The sequence below is a fragment of the Pan paniscus genome, chromosome 16 (genome assembly GCF_029289425.2).
Source record: "Pan paniscus chromosome 16, NHGRI_mPanPan1-v2.0_pri, whole genome shotgun sequence".
NCBI classification, from domain to species: Eukaryota; Metazoa; Chordata; class Mammalia; order Primates; family Hominidae; genus Pan; species Pan paniscus.
Genome location: NC_073265.2, coordinates 21,029,427 through 21,035,426, shown reverse-complemented (window position 1 = coordinate 21,035,426; position 6,000 = coordinate 21,029,427).

Below are 6,000 nucleotides of genomic sequence, written 5' to 3'. Positions count from 1 at the left end.
GTTATACATTTCTTTTAACTTTAGCTATTCATGGTGCAAGGGATCTTCCAGATCTCTAGAAAGCTAATTCAAAGACTGACATTAGAAAACTTTACAGGAAAAAAAAAGATTAAAGAGTTGCAGGCATGGGTGCAAAGAGCAACATAGCTGCTAAAGGAAGCTTGAAATCTTTGTCTAGTCCTGGGGACCCAGCTGGAGTTGTCAGGAATCAGCAGAGCAGGTGTTCAGCTGAGGTTTGGGAGAATTCTTAGCCCATTGAAATACTTTATGGGCCGGGCATGATGGCTCACACCTGTAATCCCAGCACTTTGGGAGGCCAAGGTGGGTGGATCACGAGGTCAGGATGTTGAGACCATCCTGGCTAACACGATGAAACCCTGTCGCTACTAAAAAATACAAAAAAATTAGCTGGGCATGGTGGCGGGCACCTGCAGTCCCAGCCACTTGGAAGGCTGAGGCAGGAGAATGGCGTGAACCTGGGAGGCAGAGCTTGCCGTGAGCCGAGATCATGCCACTGCACTCCAGCCTGGGTGACAGAGCGAGACTCCGTCTCAAAAAAACAAAACAAAACAAAAAAACTTTATAAAGTCCTGATGCGGTGGCTTATGCCTGTAATCCCAGCATTTTGGGAGGCCGAGGTGGGCAGATCACTTGAGGACAGGAGTTCAAGACCAGCCTGGCCAACATGGCAAGACCCTGTCTCTACTAAAAATACAAAAGTTAGCCGGGCATGGTGGTGGGCACCTGTAATCCCAGCTACTTGGGAAGCTGAGGCAGGAGAATCGGGTGAGCCTGGGAGGTGAAGGTGGCAGTGAGCTGAGATCACACCACTGCCCTCCAGCCTGAGCAATAAAGTGAAACTCTGTCTCGGAAAAAAACAAAACAAAACAAAAAAAAAACAACCAACTTCATAAAAATGCTAAAATATTTATCCAGAATGCTCATTTATTTCTAGGATGAGGTTTATGCATTTCATCATGCAAAAAGTTCTGTTCAGGTCAGGACTAGAACAAATATTAATATATATTTCCAAATGTTTGCAATGTACAAAAGGCTCTGTTAGTGATCTGCTGTAAAGAAAAAGAAAGGCTGCATCAGCCTTTGAAGTTTTGTTTGCCTTTGAAGCTGGAGGAAGTCATATTGCCTGAGTGCTGCTCTTCACATTAAGAAGGTAGGGCCACTTGAGGGACACCACCTGACAGGCTGCAATCTAGGAGAGACCTACAGGGTTCCAAAGGCTCAGTGTGCTAATTTCTGAAACAGGATAGAACCTCCCATCACCTCAGAGCGATGGGACGGCAGGCAGGCCTTGGCGAGCCTCACTTCATCTCCACCCTCTTCATGAAGCCCCTGACTTTTAGTTCTCTGCCTAACAGTCCAGAAGGGACTGGCCATTTCCAGCTAAAGGTCAGGCTGTCTTAGGCATAGTTGAAGTAACAGAATCATCCTTATTGCTGGTTGCATATTTCACTTTTATTTCTTTATTTCCTCTTCTCTTGAGGCTTTCAGAGGCACATTTTGGTGAGAGAAAATAAGTCTAAACATTTATGAATTAGAAATATTGGCTTCTGGCATTCTTGTGCCAGTTGTGTGGGAATCTATTTCTTAATAAGATCATAATTAAGAGCAGGGTTGCAGATTGTGACTGTGTTTACAGGGGCCACTGAACTTGGCCTGTAAATAACAAACAAAGTCATAAAAACTATCCAGAGGATAAAAGGTGCATTCTACAATGAAGCCCTAAGAGACCGTAGTCCCCAGGCTGGCTGGAGAGCAGCACAGTAGCCACTCTGCTGCAGCGGGAAGGGATTGAGGAGATGTCACAGAGTCTGAGTGGCAGAGCCAGGGCCAGATCCAGCCCATGAGGTCACAGGCTGAGGAGTTTCTGAGTTTCAGAGCCACAGGCACAGCCCAACCCCAGGACTGAAAGATGCCAGTTACTCATCCAGTCCCCAAGGAGTTCCTGCCGCTGACCTTTGAGAGAGAAGACCCCAGGGAACAAGCCTTTCACCAGAAGGGGGAAACTGGAGCTTGAGTAGCTGACATTAAATACTCATGTTGTCTTTGGTTATAGATTTAATCTCCCTGACTCTGTTTACTTTTCGTTTTTGTCTTTCATCATGAGTATGTGGTCCTAAAGCAGTGAATCTCAAACTATGTTTCTAAAGCATCTGAACCTGCTGGGAAATGAAAAGTTACCCACTATTTAATATAAATATACATGCATATACACATACACATACAAATGCAGATACAAATACATATGCAAATACATGCACAAGTGCATATACATGAGCATGTATCCATGCATATCATATACATGTACACATACACATACGTACATATACACATATAGACATATGCATATACATAGACAAAAGTATAGCTGTTTTGGCTGAAGCTCCGGCCTCACTCACTCAACTCACACTCACCCTCTCCCTCGTCTGGCCTTCATAGTGACACCTAAGCGCCCTCACAAAAAGCCTAGGCTCTGCCCAACTCCACTTTAAAACCACTGAGCTTTGATTCAGTCAAAAGCTTGTCCTCACCAACCAGCTTGCCAGTGAATCTGAAAATGTGGACCTTTGCGTGAGTCAGTGCTTTCTGACATCAAAATCTCTTGAAGGAAAGAGGATCGTTCCCCTATTTTAAAGATTGAATTTGGCAAAAAATTTTAAAAAAAGAACTTTGTTTAAGGAACAGGACACTTCAGTGAGCTCTCTATGGAAAAATCACTTAACTTCCATAAGCCTGTTTCCAAAAGCCTCAGTTTTCTATAAGTAAAATGAGAATAAGGATAACCCTTCTCTCACGAGGTCTCAGTAAGGATTATATGGTGGAAATGATGCATGACAAGTACTTAGTGCAGGGTCTGGAGCCTAGTAAGGACTTATCATGTGTCCTTATCTTTGCAATTACGGGTAGCAGCCCTTGCAATTGTAGAACTAATGCTAGCAGCAGCAGTAAGAATTGCAATACATAGCAATAAGACTATTTGGGAGAAAAGCAAATATGACTTAGTAACTTATCAACTTTAGTGGGAAAAGGAGAAAGAAGTAAGAATTTCAAGCCAGATGGAAAAAATCTTTAGGGCTAAACAAAATCTCATAAAATGAATGGGGAGGAACTAAGCATAAACTATGTGATATTAATGGGTTAGAGATGTGCAGAAGTTTAGGGAAGATATTATACATGAGCAGAGCATTTAGAGATTGATGGGTTTCTGGATAAGTGGAGGGAAGCAGTGTAGGAGGAAAAAGCCATGGGTAAAATCAAACTTCCTGATGATCACAGATGTCACAGGACTGGAGGAGTTTGTGCTATAAAAGGGAGAGGGATTGTAGTTGAGATAATGAGAAGATGAGAGAGACTCGTAGGAGCCTCATTATGGAATCTACGGAGGGCTGATAAGGGCAGGGCTGATCCTGTCACTCAGATAGGATGTAGAACGCTATCTCTGAGTGGGACAAGAACTCTGCCAGGCTGGTTCAGGACCGGGCGAGTGAGGGTGAGGTCTTGCTCAGCATTTTCAATGAGTGGGCCAATCAGTGGCTCTATGAAAATGGCAGAGATTCCTTCCTTGGTCCCTGTTGGATAGTCACCTGGTAAAATTGATCCTAATTTCTGACACCTGCTCATGAAATATGCCTGCATTTTCCCATGCCAAACATTTGCAAACCATCTATTTGAAAAGTTTAAATGGATATTGTTAACTGAAAAAAAAATCCACAATTTTTAAATTTAGAAACGGAAAGGAGACTTTTTTCTTATAAAGGGTTACATCCTGCAAGGTGGCCAACCTGCAGGCTGGGAAGCATGCCTCTGGCTGAAGCCCGGAGACAGGCACTTTGAAGGAGAAGGGGTTGAGTTGTAGAAGCTTCATTCTGAATAGGTTGACTAAACACACATATTCAACAAGTTACAGGAGGAGCTATGAATATTCATGAAGGTGGTCCTGACACATGCCTAGTGAACAAACATGCATGTAACATACAACCCATATTCACCTTGGGGTGGAGAGTTACCATTTAAATTTGTTACAGTTTAGCCCTATATGTCAACAGGTTTTATCAGGAGACAAAGGCACTTAAGTGTGCAACCTCTGTAAACCAGCCAGAACCAGTCCATGATTGGTGGGCTCTTATCAGGAGGAAGTTACTGAAATCAGTCTCTTGTCTGATCGAAGCTGTAACTATGGCTGGTGGAACAGGAGTTTAGTGAGTGAGTGTCTGTCTGTGAGCTGGATGGATTGTGATTGTTTTAATATTGCTTACGTTGAGGCTAGGGCTGGTTTAGCTGCTAGAGAAAAAGAAAAAGCTGTGAGAACATAGTTTATCCTTTCAGTGTAGGGGTGTGTGACTTACCTCTTGCTTGGCATGGTAGGTCCTGTTTATAATTTGGTATCTTATGGCCACAAAGAGTCTGTTCTGTCATTCTTACAGTCTCTATTTTAACATTAATGCTGGCTGTTGTGACTAAACCATAAAAAGGAAGGGGCATAACAAGGCATGTCTGATGTCCCATCGTGTCATGGCCAGGAACTCAGTTTTCAGGTTTCTCTGGGCTCTCCTTGGCCACAAGGGGGTCTGTTCAATAGGTGGGAGAGTCTGGATTTTATATTTGTTTATTTAGACAGAGTCTCGCTCTGTCACCTAGGCTGGAGTGCAGTGGCATGATCTCGGCTCACTGCAACCTTCGCCTCCCCAGTTCAAGCGATCCTCGTGCCTCAGCCTCCCAAGTTGCTGGGACTACAGGTGTGAGCCACAACACCTAGCTTTTTTTTTTTTTTTTTTTTTTTTTTTTTAGTATTTTTAGTAGAAATGAGGTTTCCTCATGTTGGTTAGGCTGGTCTCAAACTCCTGACCTCAGGTGATCCACCTGCCTCGGCCTCCCAAAGTGTTGGGATTACAGGTGTGAGCCACTGTGCCCAGCTTGGATTTTATTTTTAGTTTACAACATGCATGCCCACACTTGCACATATATGCACACATGTGTGCACACACATATTTATAAGAAGAAAATATGGACAGCTGCTACAGTCTTCATTTCTGGCCACAGTATCGTAGCTAATATTTAACTCAACTAGTTGGGGATCCTTTTTCTTGTCGGGTGACCCAAACCTTAATTCCCGAAGGGTGTGAGTCCTTAGCAGTCCTGCCTTTGTGAGGTTGCTATTATTGTCCATTTCTATTTCCAAAGGCTGACAAAATAAATTACCACAAACTGAGTGGTGGCTCAAAAAACAAATTGATTTTGTCACAGTTCTAGAGGCTGGAAGTCCAAAATCAAGATGTCAGCAGAATGCATTCCTTCTGGAGGTTCTGAAAGAAAAGCCTCCCTAGGCCCCTCTCCTAGCTCTGATGCTGCTGGCACGTCCTGGTAATTTCTTGGCTTGTTGCTTCATCATTCCAGTATCTGCCTCCATTGTCACATGGCACTCTTTCTGTGTGTGTCTGTGTCTCTTCTCTGTTTCTTTTCTTTTTTTAAGACAGAGTCTCACTGTCTCCCAGGCTGGAGTGCAGTGGTGCGATCTTGGCTCACTTCAAGCTCTGCCTCCTGGGTCCACACCATTCTTCTGCCTCAGCCTCCTGAGTAGCTGGGACTACAGGTGCCCGCCACCATGCCTGGCTAATTTTTTGTATTTTTAATAGAGACGGGGTTTCACCGTGTTAGCCAGGATGGTCTCGATCTCCTGACCTCGTGATCCGCCCGCCTTGGTCTCCCAAAGTGCTGGGATTACAGGCGTGAGCCATCGCGCCTGGCCTTCTCTGTTTCTTATAAGGACGATAGTCACATGGACTAGAGCCCACCCTTATCCAGCTCATCTACCCTTGATATCATTTGCAAAGACTGTACTCCCAAATAACATCACATTCACAGGTATTGGGGGTTAGGACTTTAGCATAGCTTTTTCGGGGGACACAATCTAGCCCACAAAATTGTCCACTAACATTTTCTATTATATGTGGCAGAGCCAAGAAGCACTCAAGAGCATCCCCT